This window comes from Octopus bimaculoides, chromosome 1, assembly GCF_046866305.1.
Source record: "Octopus bimaculoides isolate indiv1 chromosome 1, ASM4686630v1, whole genome shotgun sequence".
Classification (NCBI taxonomy): domain Eukaryota; kingdom Metazoa; phylum Mollusca; class Cephalopoda; order Octopoda; family Octopodidae; genus Octopus; species Octopus bimaculoides.
This window is the reverse complement of record NC_142928.1, coordinates 87,228,737-87,247,185: the sequence shown is the minus strand read 5'-3', so window position 1 is coordinate 87,247,185 and position 18,449 is coordinate 87,228,737. Positions and strand designations below refer to the sequence as shown.

At 35.9% G+C, this 18,449-nt stretch overlaps 1 protein-coding gene across 4 annotated transcripts in view; it reads left to right on the top strand.

The window, feature by feature from the left end:
- Positions 1-18,449, top strand: part of LOC106878230 (ecdysone receptor) — a 129,065-nt gene that overhangs the window by 56,846 nt on the left and 53,770 nt on the right. The window contains exon 1 of one of the 4 annotated variants that reach the window (XM_089353460.1): positions 14,956-16,555. The exons of the other annotated variants lie outside the window; for them this stretch is intronic. The gene's annotated coding sequence lies outside the window, so the exon portion shown is untranslated. Of the gene's footprint in view, positions 1-14,955; positions 16,556-18,449 lie in introns of those variants that run through there. 4 annotated transcript variants of the gene reach the window in all.

Here is an 18,449-nt window from a genome sequence, read left to right as displayed (position 1 = left end):
GATAAAATGGATGTAAATCATCATCATCATCATCATCATTTAACATTCGATGTCCATGCTGGCATGGATTGGACAGTTTGACCAAGGCTGGTGAGCTGGAAGGCTGCACCAGACTCCAGTCTCATTTGACATGGTTTTCTACAGCTGGATGCCCTTCCTAACAGCAACCACTCTGAGAGTATAATGGGTGCTTTTACATGCCACCTGCACTGGTGCCATTTGCGTGACACCGGAATCTGCCATGACTGATTTTGCTCAGCTTGATGGGTCTTTTTCTCAAGCATGACAAAATGCCAAAGGTCTCAGTCATTGCCTCTGTGAGGCCCAACACTCGGAAGGAACTCAGCCACTTTGCTTCCGTGAGGCCCAATGCTCGAACGGTGCTCTTTACATGCCACCACCATAGGTGCCAGTTACGTGACACCAACATCAGCCATGACTACAATTTCACTTGGCTTGATGGGTCTTCTCAAGCACAGCATATCGCCAAAGGTCTCAATCACTAGTCATTGCCTCTGCGAGGCTCAAAGTTTGAAGATCATGCTTTACCACTTCTTGCCATGTTTTCCTGGGTCTGCCTCTACCACGGGTTCCCTCCACAGTTAGAGATCAGCACTTCTTTACACAGCTGGTCTCATTCATATGCATCATATGACCATACCAGCACAGTCATCTCTCTTGCACGCCACATCTGATGCCTATTAATGCCTAACTTGAATGAAAATTATATATATATGGTGTTGAATTGGCAGAATCATTAGAGCATCAGAAAGAATATCTTGTGTTTGTTCTGGCTTTGTGTCCAAATCCCCTCTAGGTTAACTTTGTTTTTCACCTTTCCAAGGTAAACAGATATAGCACCAGCCAAAATGGTGTTTTGGTGGGTGGAATGTTAGAGTATTGAGGGCTATGCCTTATGGTATCCGTTTACACTCAGTGCATTCTGAGTTCAAATCCCACCTCCTATTACCATAGGCAAACCAGTGATAGACTTAAACAGTCTTTAAGGAACTACCCAAGTATTTCAGCTGATCACTCTCCATGGCAGTGTAGTAGCTTCCAGGAGAGAATCAAAACAGAGCTTTAAGTTTTGTGCACCCAAGCACCCAACAAACAATGATACATATATGTGAATGACGTGTGTGTGTGATGTTTTTATGTAGTGTAGGGCTAGTTGTTTTAGAATGCATCTTCGAAAGCTGTAGAATATTTTTTCTTGTTGGGGGAACCCAAAGCCAACATTTGTTGCCCTTAATTGCAGAAATGGGAATAGGGGATAATCCATTGAAGTAATTCCAATATATTAATGGTACATCTTTTATCAAAGTCAATCAGATGAAATATAAAGTTAAGCCCACTAAGATTTTTATCCAAAAATAAAGACTATCAGATAGTGTGGGGCTTTATCAATTCAGTGCTTTGACTGCTTAAGTAATACAACTTTTAAAGATATTAGAAAACAATCTATGATCTATTGAGCCAATATTTATCTCTAATTCCTTATAATATTAAGCAGATGATAGACAAATATCCACCAGGATAAGATACTAATCTAGCATGTGTGATATTTTTTAGTAGTAGCATTGAACTGAACTATGTGAGCAAGTAGAACATTCATTTTTCACTACTTACAGCAGTGAATTGTATCCACTCTGCACAACCTAATTACTATTAGGTAGACTGAACTTGGTGGCTGATGCAATACAGTACTAGTAACAGGATATGAACTACCAATTTCCCAGTTAGTTTGTTTGTTAACCTATTGACTCGGCTATCACACTGAAGTGTCAAATGTTTCTTTATTCAAGACTAGCTTAAAAGCTGCACTTTTGTGGACTTTTCAGCTAGCTCCTGCAGAGGGCTAATTGAGCCTGCGGCTCCAAACTAAAGACAGCTAAATAACATGACTATATGCCCCGGTGGTGTTTTATTAGAGGTTAAGGATGGATGAGAATTAATTCTGTAATGCAATCATTCTATTGTTCCAGTCCAAGTTGAATTCCAGCTGTTGGCCAATTCATCCCAAAGTTATTATCTTGATGTAAAATTAACGAAGTGAATGTCATTTATCTTCCCCTTGCTCTCTGACAGCATCTGATAAATGCCAACCAAGATGGCATGAATCAGCCTAGCTTTACCTGTTAGAAATAGCAACCCAAATGCTTTAATAACTTTCCGCATGCAGTTATTGTATTTTGTATGGCACTGTACATAGGTAGTTGTTCATCAGTTTTCAAATGAAATAATATATTACTCTTTCTGATATGCAATGTGCATACAGAATATTAAGATGAATATTTTAATATTCTGTTTAATGATTGTTAGATATGTATATCTTGCAACATTAAGAGAAGTCATTGAAATTCATTTGTAGAGAGGTAAAAGCTGAACTAAACTGACTATATTAGTGTTCATATGTGTAATCACTAATGTGCAGTTTAGATGGAACTAATGATATATAGTGTTTCTCAGTTTGACACTATTCATTGAACTTGAGAAAAAGCAACAATAATGTTTCATAGTATATTGGAAATACTGAGAACAAACAAAAAGACATTTCTAAAATCCATTTGCTACAATGGTAAGCATGTGTATTGCTTTTTTGTTAAACCAGGCATTTCAAATATAAACTGGTGGTTTCTAATGTTTCTTTTAAACTTGTGTATTAAAATGGTTTCTATTAGCAAAAGTTTGAGTTCTCTCTCTTTACTTATTGGATGCTACCCACTCAAAAACTACTGATATAATCCCAGCTACGCCTGGGTAAGACAGGTAGCTCTCATATCAGACAATCAGCTCCCCACAAACTGTTTTATAACAAGCTACAAAAGAAGTTGTCTCAGAGATTAGACGATGCAATATAAGGAGATGCTTAAATCATATCTAAAACCATTTGCCATAAATCTTGCCACTTGAAGTATACCATTGGACCAGGTTAAAATAGTGCTCCTTGTTGCTCAAAGACCAACATGCAACAGAGCAAAGGAGGCAAGCTAGGAAGACCAGTAAACTCCCCATTGTCACTTCTAACTGCCAAAGTACTTTGTAAAAGAGATGAGTCTCATTAATCATTTGTACACTTGTCTGATTGTCAGAATGAGTATGCAGCTGAATGATAAGGTCAACAGGCTTGGTTAAGTGTGGGACCCATATCAGCCAAATCACACATGTCTGAAGACTGAATTCCCTTATTTATATTCCTGCTGACATTTCCATTAAAATTAATTCTCCTGTCGCATATTCTTTCTTGTCCTTGATCCTGTAACATACCAAACTTTCTCATACCACCTTGTCCACAGTTCAAAGGACAATTTCTGCAAGCATCACCATTCACATTTATAATGACACTCAGGACATTTGCAAACCTATGGTTTGCTATTTCAATTTGTCAGTGTATTCCCTTGACAATCTCTTATTTTGGGATTGCTACACACCACTGATCCTTTTATATACATAAATATAAGAAAGCCCTGACTTCACTATTGATATGGCTTCACAAACAGGCATAAACAATCAGTTTTCCTAATTCATACTCCCATTTCCTGATTTTAACTCTTCTTCTCATTGATGTTCCCATCTCTTACAGCCACACAGTGGCCTTTCTATTAACCTTATTTCTTTTCCTGCTTATTTGTATAAATTTCTGTGTATAAGTAAGTGTATGTGTATGTCATCATCATCATCATCATCATCATCATTAACGTCTGCTTTCCATGCTGGCATGGGTTGGATGGTTTGACTGAGTATGTTTGTATGTATGTATTTATAGTCTTAATCTGATTTGGCAGTGTTTCTACAGCTGGATGCTCTTTCTAATGCCAACCACTCCGAGAGTGTAGTGGGTGCTTTTACGTGCCACCGACATGAGGGCCAGTCTGGCGGTTCTGGCAACGACCACACTCAAAGGTGTTTTTACGTGCTACATGCACAGGAGCCAGTCTGACGGCACTGGCAATGGCCATGCTCGAATGTTGTTTTTCACGTACCACTGGCACATGTGCCAGTAAGGCGATGCTGGCAACGATCACGCTCAAATGGTGTTTTTCATGTGTCACCAGCATGGGAGCCAATCCATGGCCCTAGCAATGATCACGCTCAGATGTGCTTTTAACGTTCCACTGGCATGAGTGCCAATCAGGTAGTACTGTCATCGGCCACGTCAGCAATTTTGATTTGTTTTTACTTGCCTCAATAGGTCTTCGGAAGCAAAGTTTATTGTCCAATGAATGAGAGGTATTCATAAGTAGGCTGGTTACACCCACTGGCCTAGGCCATAGGCTATGGTCTCACTTGGTTTGTCGGGTCTTCTCAAGCACAGCATATCTCCAAAAGTCTTGGTCACTAGTCATTGCCTCAGTGAGGCCCAATGTTCGAAGGTCGTGCTCATCACCTCATCCCAGGCTTTCCTGGGTCTACCTCTTCCACAGGTTCCCTCAACTGCTAGGGTATGACACTTTTTCCTGCAGCTGTCCTCATCCATTTGCAACACATGACCATATCAGTGCAGTCGTCTCTCTTGCACACCACATCTGATGCTTCTTAAATCCAACTTTTCTCTCAGGGTGCTTACACTCTGTCGTGTATGCACACTGACATTACACATCCAGCGGAGCATACTGGCTTCATTCCTTGCAAGGTTATGCATGTCCTCAGACGAGCGTCACCTTTACCTTTGTAGCAGTTGACTATGGTGCTGTTACACCAGTCATCTGGTATGACTCCTTCATGTATCACCTGGTTAACTATATGGGTGACTAGGCTATAACCGACACCGCCAGATATTTTGAGCATCTCTGCGGTGATTCCTGTTGGGCCGGGGGCTTTCCCTGTCTTCATACCCTTAATTGCTTTATCTACCAGAATACTGTCAATTCGGATAGCTGGTCCTTCTGTTGGGTCGGCATTCGGCAGACTATAAATACATACATACAAACATACTCTCTCTCTCTCTCACACACACACATAGTTGGAGAGAGAGAGGAGGGAGATTGACTGATTGATTTCGATTGGGTAATTGTAGTCATCTACAATAAGAACTTAGTGGTGCAAAATAAAGATACTTGATGTTTAGTGCCTTCCTAGAACTAGCCATATATTACTACTCTCTCTTTAGAAATGACCCAAACTCTGTAACCAGGGTCATGTAGTGTGTGTGCGTGTGTGTGTGTGTGTGTGTGTGTAGTGTGTGTATGTGTGTGTAGTGTACTTATGTATACACTACTTTAATACATTGCAGTCTTTTAATGTCACCCCATCTGTATTTTTTTCTTTTGTTCTGTTGCCCATTATTGTCCATTTCTCTCGCCATTTTTGCTTGATCACTTTGCTACCCTATCCCATTAACACCTCTTTCATTTCTTCCCTCCCTAATACTTTCCTCTTAATACTTTTCTCTTACCTGACATATTCTTCTAACAAATATACTCAGTGCTTCCATAGACATTAAAAATTTTTTTTCCTCTGATGGAGGATTTCCTCTGAATGCCAATACCCTCATCATTCCTCAACAGACGAATTCTTCCAAACTTGTGAACTTTACTAAATTATTATTTTTTTACCAACACTGACCAACATCAGTTTCCATAGACTCTGGTTTTTATTTGCATGAATTAACTTCTACAGTTTGAGAAACAAGTTGTAAAATAAATATCTTAAGAGTTTATCAAACCAATATTCCTTTTCTCTTTTATGTTGAGTATAAAGTTTGAAAATGATTCTCCAAACATCAAACTAATCCATTAATAGTTTGGTTATTCATATATAGGAAATATAAAGTGGCGAGCTGGCAGAATTGTTATCACACTGGGTAAAATGCTTAGCAATAGTTCATCTGTCTTTACGTTCTGAGTTCAAATTCCTTAAAGGTCAACTTTGCCTTTCATCCTTTCAGGGTTGATAAAATAAGTACCAGTTAAGCACAGGGGTCAATGCAATCAACTAGCCTCCTCCTCCAAAACTGCCTGCTTTGTGCCATAAGAAATATATTGTTACCTTAGAAACTCTGATAACTAATTTATTGTAGTCTTATTTAAAAGGAGAGACTTATTTCATGTTTTCTTCAGTTACATTGTCCTTTAGAATGTATTCATATTATTACATCCAAATTATTTTACCTTTAGTTTTAATAAGCAAACTAATTAACAGTTACTCTTTTTTCTCATATACATATCATATTTATTCAATCTAATTCTTTTACATATATGTATAGTCTTCTAAATGTTGGTTTTCACATTTGGATATTTTTTATGGATTTCTAAATTGGCATGATACCTGGCCTTTAGCATTTAAACCAGCCACACCCTACCCAAATATTCTAGTTGTTCTATGCTCAAACCAGCCAGATCCAGCCTATCAAATCTACCCCACAATGTCATTCTAAAAATAGGCTAAAGATAAATCACATCATCAAAATCTCAAAACAGCAAAATAATGCATGGTTAATTCAAAACAATGTGAAAAATGAGCATTACATTTGACAGTGTTATTAAAGAGTTGAGAAGACAATATGCTATGAATAGTGATGTTGTGGAGACAAACATACACACACACATATATATGCAACAAGCTTCGTTCAGTTTCCTTCTACCAAATCCACTCACAAGGCTTTGGTCAGCCTGAGGACAGAACCCAGAACCATGTGGTTGGGAAGCAAGCTTCTTTACCACACAGTCATGCCTGCACTGTCTGTTTGTCTCCCAAACATCGCTTGACAACTGATGTTGGTGTGTTTACGTTCCTGTAACTTAGCAGTTCAGCAAAAGAGACTGATAGAATAAGTACTAGGCTTACAAAGAATAAATCCTGGGGTTGATTTCTTCAACTAAAACCCTTTAAGGTGGTGCTCAAATAACCAAAACAAGTAAAAGGGAGAAAATACACACACACACACACACAATTCATTCAGAATCTAAATCAGTACAACATTGATGCAAATATTTTTAGAATGATGTATTGGAAACCCTACATACATATGGAGTTAAATGATATGCTTAAGGATAGACTTTAATGTAATTGAAATAAATTCATGAATAAACAAAAGTGGTATGTTTCTCTTGAATCAACATGGAGTATTTAACAAATTGATAAGATGTGCTACTTAAAATAAACATGTCATTTTTACATTGGAAGTGTTAATTTTCATAGCCAAAATATTCAATTACTAATTAGAAATACTTTTAAGGGTTTTATAAAAACCTGCTTTCTTTTTAATTTTTAATTTTTTTTTTTAATGGGTGATCAAAAAAAATTTAATTCATAGAAATTGTTTCTAAAATAAGCTTTCTGATTGGTAAAAGAATGTAAAACAAAACAGATGGTAAGAGTATTGATAAATTATATTCTTGATATTGTTTGAAAGAAGAATCTGAAGTTGGCCTCATTCATTGACTCTTTGAACTGAAATAAAAACTGGAATTCAAATCATCCTAATGGAATTTAAATCATTCTAATTAATACTTCTCGAATTCATGTTAATTTAGTATAGCATGGAAAACTTGTTCAAAGTGAATGTTCTTGAAAGGAAGTAAAATATGGAATAGGCACGGGCATGACTCCATGACACAGGCATGGCTGGGAGGCACAGGTGTAACTGGGGGAAACAAAGGCATAGCTGGGAGGCAGTAGTGAGGTGCAGCTTAGCTGGGTGGCACAGTTATGGCTGGGAGGCACAGGCATGACTGGGAGACACATGAATGGCTGAGAAGCATGGGCACAAGTGAGAGGCCCAAGCATGGATGTGAGCATGTGAGACATGGGCACAGCTGGAGTCACAAGCACAGCTGGGAGTTACAGGTACAGCTGGGAGGCATAGGTGTGGTTGTAAGGCACAAGCATGTCTGTAAGGTACGGACATAGCTGGGAGGTATGGACATGGCTGGGTGGTACGGACGTGGCTGGGTGGTACGGACGTGGCTGGGAGGCATCAACATAGGTGGGAGCACAGGCATAGCTTTGTAGTCAATAAGTTTACATTGCAACCACCTGGTTTCAGGTTCAGCCCCACTATATGGAATGTAGGGAAAATATCTTCTACTGTAGCCCTGTAGCCTTGAGTTGACCATTGCATTATGAGGGAATTCAGTGAGACAGATAGTACAGGAAACCTTTCAAATGTGTGTGTGCCCACACCACACAAATTTGTGCATATTTTGACACTCCACATTTGTCACCACTTGAGTGAAGCAGTGATAATGTTGACATTATGACTGTGCATTCAAGGACTTTGGGGCTAAAAGATTCCTTATTTTAAAAATAGGCAAGGGTTGGTGGCTAGAAGAGCATCATCATCATCATCATCATCATCATCATCGTTTAACGTCCGCTTTCCATGCTAGCATGGGTTGGACGATTTGACTGAGGACTGGTGAAACCGGATGGCAACACCAGGCTCCAGTCTGATTTGGCAGAGTTTCTACAGCTGGATGCCCTTCCTAACGCCAACCACTCAGAGAGTGTAGTGGGTGCTTTTACGTGTCACCCGCACGAAAACGGCCACGCTCGAAATGGTGTCTTTTATGTGCCACCCGCACAAGCCAGTCCAGGGGCACTGGCAACGATCTCGCTCGAAAATCCTACAGGAGCCAGTCAGGCGGTACTGGCAACGGCCACGCTCAAAATGGTGCATCTCATGTGCCACCCGCACAAGAACCAGTCCAGGGGCACTGGCAACGATCTTACTTGGCTTGCCGGGTCTTCTCACGCACAGCACATTTCCAAAGGTCTCGGTCAGTAGTCATCGCCTCGGTGAGGCCCAATGTACGAAGGTCTTGCCTCACCACCTCAGCCCAGGTCTTCCTGGGCCTACCTCTTCCACGGGTTCCCTCAACTGTTAGGGTGTGGCACTTTTTCACGCAGCTATCCTCCTCCATTCTCACCACATGTCCATACCAGCGCAATCGTCTCTCTTGCACGCCACAACTGATGCTTCTAATGTTCAGCTTTTCTCTCAAGATACTTACACTCTGACGGGTATTCACATTGACATTACACATCCAACGGAGCATACTGGCTTCATTCCTTGCGAGCTTACGTATGTCCTCAGCAGTTACAGCCCATGTTTCACTGCCATGTAGCATGGTTGTTCGTACGCATGCGTCATACAGTCTGCCTTTTACTCTGAGTGAGAGTCCCTTTGACTTGGGATAGAAGAAAGAGGTCTGGAGATGCCACTACGATAGATTGCTTAATAAAGAGAATGAATGGGAGAAAGAGAGCCTGCCGTATGTCGACCCAATAGAGGGACCAGCTATCCGAGTTGATAGTACCAGGGTAGATAAAGCAATTAAGAGTATGAAGACCGGGAAAGCCCCCGGCCCATCAGGAATCACTGCAGAGATGCTCAAAAGTCTTCATTTTGGCGCGCTAATTCCAGAAATATATCCGCAGAAAATATTTACTGTGTCTTATATATTCAGTATGAGAACATGAGTAATGGGTAAAATATTATTATAAAATCTGGTAATTAGTCATATATTAATTAATATCGAATAATTATCAGGAGGCCAGCACATCTAAAGAATCAAAGAGATTATATGACTAATTACCAGATTTTATAATAATATTTTACCCATTACTCATGTTCTCATACTGAATATATAAGACGCAGTAAATATTTTCTGCGGATATATTCCTGGAATTAGCGCGCCAAAACGAAGACTTTTGAATTTTACCATTAAGCTGTAATTAGCAGAACCATATGCACGCGCACCCATGGCGGTGGGCAACTCTGTATACGATTCTGATGATTGCGGTTACATTACAAATCAGGTTGATGAGGAATAGACAAATGGTAAGAATTTGTTAAATCCGAAACTAATTCCTGTTTAATAATGCTTTTTTAGGTGATTTTAAATGTCTTGCTCACTCACGTTTTTGGTATGCTGCTATATTTCATGTTGAGAACAATTTAGGTCTTAATAGACACAAGATGTGATCTATTTCTAGCGCATTAACTGTCCACGTTAGTGGTCGACGTTATTTTTTAAAATGTACCTTAATCCCCTGAGATTGCAGATAATATTTCTGAATCTCTTTGATTCTTTAGATGTGCTGGCCTCCTGATAATTATTCGATATTAATTAATATATGACTAATTACCAGATTTTATAATAATATAAGAATATATAGATAGATAGATAGATAGATAGATAGATATGTTTCTTTATTGACCACAGAGGGCTGAACACAGAGGGGACAAAATATAAAGTAGAGCTTTTCTTTTTGGGAAGAGAAGAAGGAAAAAAAGGTGGGGTAGAAATTTGATCAAAAGGGATCGTAAAAAAAAAAAAGAAGGCCGATCAGTAGGGATCGTGTATCACAGAATTGTCATAGTGTAAAAAGGGGAAACAGATTAGGTTTATCCATTGAAAGAAAAGACTAAGGAAAAGACCACAGTAACCTCGGGCAATAATGTCATGCAAAAAAATGCATTACAGTGAGTGATTCTCTTTTTCCCCTTCTTTTTATTTTTTGGTACATAGGATTATGCTCAAGGTGGCTTCGTCATTCACATGTGCCATCCTTGCTATGCTCACCCAAAAGAGAGCATGTATAAAGTTCTGCAAATTATATTTGGGGATATCTTTCAAATGTTTTCATTTTGGTATGGTGAGGCCGGGTGAGCATTCTGTGTCTAGTTCTGGAAATTGTGTTTTGTAAGTGACAGACTATGCTGATGAGATTGCAGATAATTACATTCGTAAATATTAACAAACAAAACCATTGGTACGTAGGTAATCGTTTTTTTTATTTCGTATATTTTTATTGTCTTGCTTATTTTTACATTCTGGCATTTGCTGAAATTTTCTTGAGAATACACTCTTCATGGTAAGGCGATTTGACGTCTATCTTTAGCATATTAGGAATCCACTTTGGTGGTCATTCCTTTTAATTTTGTATGTAATATAATTTTTAATCTTCGGACTTTTTAAATATGCTAAGCCACTGGTTTTAATTGATTAATATCAATTTCTACCCTCATTATTTAATTTTATGTGTATATATATATATATATATATATATATATATATATATGTATATATATATATATATATATGTTTTCACAGTGTATTGTTTTCTTAAACAAGGCCTATTCAGAAATTTATAAAATTATCCTAATTTGAAAACCAACATTTAACATGTCTAGAAACCTGTTACATAAAAGAATTACACATATTGTGAAGATGCTCTATATTTAAATGCAAAAAGTAATTGATGAGTAATTTGATAAGTATAACTGAAAGAAAACTAACTAGGTTCTAATAATATGAGTACAGCCATAGTAGAATGAAGCTAAAAGCAAACTAAGTCTGCTATGTAGAATTATTTCCTAGTTAGGGATTTTTTGATTGCTACAGAACACCAAAAAATCAATGAAGCTGTATCCTATAACAAAGAGTCAAATAACAGAAAAATCTTTAGCACTAGTTGTATGAAATTCAGAAATTTCTTGTGACTGCTAATCAAAGTAATTATCTTTATTTGGATTAACACTGTACCTGCTGACACAGAAAATAGTCATAACTGACAGGAATGACCTTTTAAATGCTTATGCAATCTAGAGTAAACGGAAATTATTTACTTCAATTGGGGTTTATAGGGACTGACTAAGAATAGATGTAGGAAATATATTAATAACTTTAAGCATCTTCTAATGGGTTAAAATAATCAATACTAGTTATCAACACAAGCAGAAATATGTTAAGGTAAGGAATTATTGTGTGTAATAGGGGAAATGATATCAGACTTATAGCTTGAGGTCTCTGATAGACTGAATTATTTGAAACAAAATAAAAGGAAAAGAAAAGAGCATTGAATTCATGACAAGACAATTAAAAGGTCAAGAAAGAAAGTTAAGTATGTGGAAGAATTATGTAGGACATTGAAATGTAAGAGAAATTATGGTTGAATAAACTAATTGAGTGTATTTTCTCCCTCTTTCTCTCTCTCTTCCTTTCTGTTAGAGGAAAAGGAACAGTACTCATGACCTTTGCAGTCATGACCTCATAGTCTGGTGCAATCACTACTATTAATTTTCATTTTGAATGTCTGTAGAGGGATGTGTACAGGAAAAACTGATGGGAGAGATTTCCAGTTCTGGGGTGGAATGATTGGGGAAAGTTTTTATTGTGATATCTGGAGGTTGAAATACAGCGATAATGAGAGAAGTACACATTGGTGAGCCTGACTTTCTTTTGGCTGATTTATATGTATTGGCAGCATCATTACTAGTTATGCAAACAGTACTTTAATGTTAACCTTGAGCTTTGTAGAGGGTCAACTGTTGATAAGACTGAAGTGTTTTCTAAATGTGAAGAGGAAACTTAGTCTTTGAGATAGTTTTGACAATGCAATATATGTAAGGTTACTGTGAAAGATTATCAGGGATTATGAAGCCATCAACTTTGAGGAATTTAATTGTGAGTTGTTCATGTGTAAGGAGGGTGGAAAATATAAGAGTTTGACAAATGTGCCTGATGCTGTTGAATGAGCCTAGATTATGTTGACCCCATTGTAGGATGTTTTCAAAATGTTTCTATTCATGGAATCAGTGCTTGAGATTTCTATGTTGTATATGCAACTGTATGTAGAAAGATATGCTGGCATGTGTGTTTATATAACAAAAGTAGATCATTTAATGTAGAAGAAAAAATCTCAATAACATAAGCAAAACTTAGGCTTTTCTATAGCTTATGGAACTGCATCAAACAGAACACCACCATCAAACATTGTACTGGAGTAGTTTGAAAAGAAACTTCTGATCCTAGAGATGAGAGGCAGATGGGGGCCACAGGCCAGGAACTTAACTAGGAGAGCACCATTCTTGATAATGCTGAAGGTTTTTCTGATGCCAAGAATGACAATCTTCCTTTCACCAAAATTCTTCTCAAGAGTGAGAGGCCATTAGTATGTAAGGAAGAAAAGCATGTCTCCTGTAGTTATGATCTCTACAGAAACCATGCTAATCAGTCAAGGAAAACAGATTTAAAGTGAGAAATAGGTTGCTCATTGCAACTATCTCTATCATCTTTGCAAGATTGGTTTTTTGGGGACTGGAAACACACTGTGGCATATTTCTAAAGATCCCTTTGACAAGAGAAAAATTGAAGGATTTGGACAAGATAGAAGCAAGTGGTGGAATACAGTTTAAGGATAACAGAAGATAACTGGGGGAGGAAGTCAGAGCAATCAGAGATGTTTTTGAAAATGGTGACTGTGTTTGCATAACGATGAGACTGGTGGATTGAAGGAGGAGAGTTTAAGAGGTTTCACTGCAAGTGTGTAGTGTTTGAAGCAAAGCCAATAGTTTAACTTCAAACACTCATTAAGAACCCCCAAATGCTTGGTTTGGGAGCAGGAGTAAGAGGAAGAACCTTTAAGTTTTTTGAGATCCACTTTTCAAGGGACCAGAAAGCCAAGTTGTAATGTGGAAATCAAAAGAGCTTGCAGGCCATACAGTGCGCAAAACATTATATATATATTTGAATAATCACAGATAAGAAAAATTTGCAAATCTTGTAGACACTTTTTGTTGTTGTTAAGAATACTAAGTCAGTTTTGCATGTGGAAGCTAATGATTAGTGTATACAAGCCTGGTGCAGCTGCTAGCTCTCCAGACCTCAGTCAAACCATCCAACCCATGCCAGTATGGAAAGCAGACGTTAAACGATGATGATGATGAAGGTGTAAATGCACTTGAAACCCAGAATAGATGAAAAGCAAAATGAGATACAAAAAATAAAAATTCTTAACAAATCAAACAGCAATAACCAAAATTGATATTTTTTAACAGATGAACCACCATTGCCAATGCACTTTGTGTGTGTGTGTGTGTGTGTGTGTGTCTCTCTCTCTCTCTCTCTCTCTCTCTCTCTCTCTCTCTTTCTCTCTCCCTCTCCCTCTCTCTCTCTTGTGGCTGGGATTATTTTCTGTTACAAGATTTTTTTTAAGTGTTGTTGATCTGAACAGATTTTTGATGTGTAAGACATGGTATTTATTACAATATGACTGTTACTTTATTTACACCTTGTTGTTGTTTAGTCCCAGGTTAGCCTTAATCAAGCAGACCTATGATCAAAGGCAGTCCAGCCTGTCTTTTTAAGGGTGTTTAGAAATATATTATCCTGTGTATCATTTACTTTTTCATGACAGTACAGTGTCATGTTAGGGAAATTTAGCTGCTATTTCTAGTAGATCAAGTAACAACATAGAGGCTCCATTATGTTTTACTAGTTTTTTTTTACCAATCAATTGAAGCATGTTACATCTGTTTTGACATCCAATCTATTTTTATATGATCAAGAACTCAAGAGTAGTGTATAGTATTTCAGTTCTTTAAGATGTATTAACAATTAAGACAATAGTAAGCTTTGATAGAAACATTTGTATTATTTTATGTATTATTTTATGTTATGTTGTTTCCATGAATTACTCCATAAATTATATCAAATTTTACTGTTAGTCTATAACTTGTTATTGCTTTTTCATCATTCTAGCACAGCTTTGAAGATTCTATAAGTGTCCAAATAATTAGAAATTGTTAATGCAATTTTTTTTATAGCAGAATCTTGTGTTTAAAACCAAGCATCTAAGTAGACTAAAACAAAAATATAGAACAATAACCCACTTGTTCAGTAACTTGATCACACAGGTGCTTCACCTGTATAGTCACCATATCTCTCTGTTATTCAAATCACATTTTGAAAATTAAAAGCACATTTATCCTTCCATAAAATTAGTGCACATATGTTTGTGTATGTGTATATGTGTATGTATGTTTATGTGTATGTATGTGTGTGTGTGTGTGTGCCTCTACATGTTTATGTATATGTGTATACACATATAACATATAATCACCCTACTTGCATAAATACCTACAAATAATGCCTAGCAGCAAGTCATTAATCCATCTTGCACTGAAAATCACGTTTAAATTGTTTTCATACCTGGCAAACAATCAAATAGTTTCTGATTTCCTTCCAATCAGTCAGGTGAAAGCCCAGCTTATGTACCACTGCTCTTCTGTTACCTTTACAATGGAGAAGTTGATGATGAGTAAAAAGTCTTACATCATTGTATTTCTACTATTCAAATATGTATATATTCTTACTCATGTACATAAACAATAGAGGGGAATGTACATTTTTTTACACATAGTTATGTAGACCATTTAACACTTGAGTATAGATATATCTTTGCATGTACGTAAATAAGTGTTGGTGTCATGATGTTGCAACTATATGCATGTCTATTTCACACACACATATACATATATAAATGTTTTTATATATAACCATGCAGTCTGATTAGCTTTGTGGAACTGTATAACATAGTTCTTTTTTCTCTGGTTTTATAAATTATGGTAAGATTATTGTTTGATGTGACTGATTTCTTAAAATCATTTCCTAAAATATGCCTATGTTTACTGCACAATTCATACTATTTAAAAACTATGTATCAATTAAAATCTTCCCCAGGAAATATAATAGATTTCAAATTCCTAACCAACAGTTGTTTCAGAAATATAATGAATCATGTTTTTGAATCTCCATCATTATTTTGCGAATTATTTTTTAAGAATATTTTTCATCTTTCCATGCAAATACATGCATATTATTTTCACTATTCCATGAAAGACTCTCTTAAAATCATTTATTTGCGAAGTAAAATTCACAGAAAACCCTTACTGTATACTGTTTTGCAACAATGGTATCAAATGATATTGATATACGCACTGTCGAGAAATTTGTTCGAGATTTAAGCTATGAAATATCTCAAAGGGAATATTATCGCCATGTCCTGCAGAGAAGATATCAAAAGGAGCAACTTCTGAGAAAATTTTACCAAGATCTTTTGCTTCAAAGGCAACTAAGAGAACATTTAAAAGGGACTTATTATCATGAGCATTATCAAAAGCAACATCTTCATGAACAAAATCTACGGAAATATTATCAAGAACACTTGAGGAGAAGCCAGTTCCAGCTGCTTTTGCAAAAGAAACTGAATCAAAATGTTTTTGATTCGTGCCTATACAAAGAATATTTACAAAGAGAACAATTGCAGTTACTGCTTTTGAAGCAAGAACAAAATTTATCAAAACAACTAAAAAGCCAAAAAGAGTGTACCTTTATAAATTTTCAAAAGTATAACTCCTGTGATGAACTTTTCCTTGTAAAAGAATACCAACATATCTTTCAAGAAAAATTATACAAGCATATATTACAGACAAAGCTATATCAAAATATGTCCATAAAAAATTCATTTAATCACAATGATTAAGAGAGTCAGAATTTCATCCAAAATTACTTGATTTTCCAAAACTTCCTTCTCAGAACTATAATAACTAATATCCACCAAAATAATTGTTTGGAATGCATTATGGAAAATGTTTCGAACTTGAAATAGGAACATAGTCAAAGTTAAACAAACATTTTACAAGAACTTACTTCCTGGCTGGTAATTCTTTTAGAATCTAACACTGTTGTAATAGATTTAGAGACAAACTTTTCCTTTTGTGTAACCTCTGTAATCAAACAAACTAACAAATTCTTTCCACAAGGTAGCTACAATTTCTTTTTTTTGACAAGCACAAATGATATCTCAGTCACTTAAAGTATTCAATAATGGATTATTAATATTTCTAATGCACAAACAACTTCATACCCAATATACTTAATTATATTTGTTAACACTCTATTAACAAGTTTTCTTTGTTGCTTTTGTTGTTGGATATTTTCTTTGCATATGTGCACTATTATGTAAACATATTCTATTTCTAGACAATTTCATTTCCATTTGACTAACATGTTCCCAAAATATACACATTCAAATAATTTATGCAATACTAAAATCTTGCATTCAAAAATATTTTGCCTTAATGAATGTGCACAAGCAAACCCACCTACATGCAACACACACACTCACACACGTGCAAACAGACATTCTATATGTTTACTGTATTTGCCAGCATATAAAAGGCTTTTCACTTTATTGAATGTATCAAAACATTGCCTTACATCTAATGCAACCATATCTCTATTATGAGAGGAGGCCAGTATTGTAGTCTAGGGAACTAGATAAGCATAAGTCCGCTAGGTACAATAATTGTTACTAATAATAAAATATTGAAAACAAGCCAAATTATCACAGTCTGTCAGCACAAACTTATGCAAAGATGCTAACACTACATCTGTACTTAGGTTGGGGAGGTGACATCATCTCATTCTACTTCCTTCCCCAGCATATTTATCCTATACCTGATATATATATATATATATATATATATATATATATATGTATGTATATATATGTCTTACATTAGTTAATGGATATATTACCTTTAAGAAACATCTTTTAATTATCTAAATGAATTCTCCCAGAAACTTGAATGGTATGTTAAACTTCCATCTGCCTGTCAGCTATTTGAAATGAGTAGATGACAACAAAACTATAGCAGCAGTCAGTATACATACAATTTCTCCTGTACTTCATGAAACTTATTACATTGTTTGTTTGTTTGTTTTTTTCCACAAAATCTACTTGTAAAATAGGGGTGCATCTTATAGGCTGGCAAATATAGTAGTAGATAAATATGCTGGGGAAGGAAGTAGAATGAGATGATGTCACCTCCCCAACCTAAGTACAGATGTAGTGTTAGCATCTTTGCATAAGTTTGTGCTGACAGACTGTGATAATTTGGCTTGTTTTCAATAAAACTTATACAAATATAAATCAATTAGTAGTGTTAAAACTATCTATATTAAAAATTATTTTTAATAATTTTTGATTTATAACTTAAAGACAAAATCTATAATTACAATGTTATATATGTATACATATATGCATATCATATATATATGTATGTATATATGTATGTAATAATATTAAAGCTTATGATTTCATTCTATGAAGCCTATCATTTGAAATGGTTGCATGATATGTATGGCTTTTCCAAGAACAGACCAACATAAGTAAAATTAATCCAATTAGAAACATCTAAAAATTGTATAGGTATGGCAATTTTTTTTTTTTTTTTTACTTATCTATGATTTCTTTTAATTGCTCTCTCTCTCTCTCTCTCTCTCTCTCTCTCTCTCTCTCTCTCTCTCTCTCTCTCTCTCTCTCCTCCTCTTCCATAAATACATATATAATTTATCTGTAAATCATATGCATATGAATGCATATATACCACATCTATATATTTCTGTAACTATAGTACTATGACATTAGATGTATGTGAATGAATCTCTTAAACAAATTTGAATTAACATATGTTTAATATTAAACATACATTTAGAATGTTGATTAACTGTACACATGAATGTGTGTGTATACAGATATAGATATATATGACTAGATAGAAAGCCAGGCAGACAGACATAGACAGATGTGTGTGTCTTTATATCTACAAGTGCATGCATTAAATACACACATTATTATATTTAGATGTATCT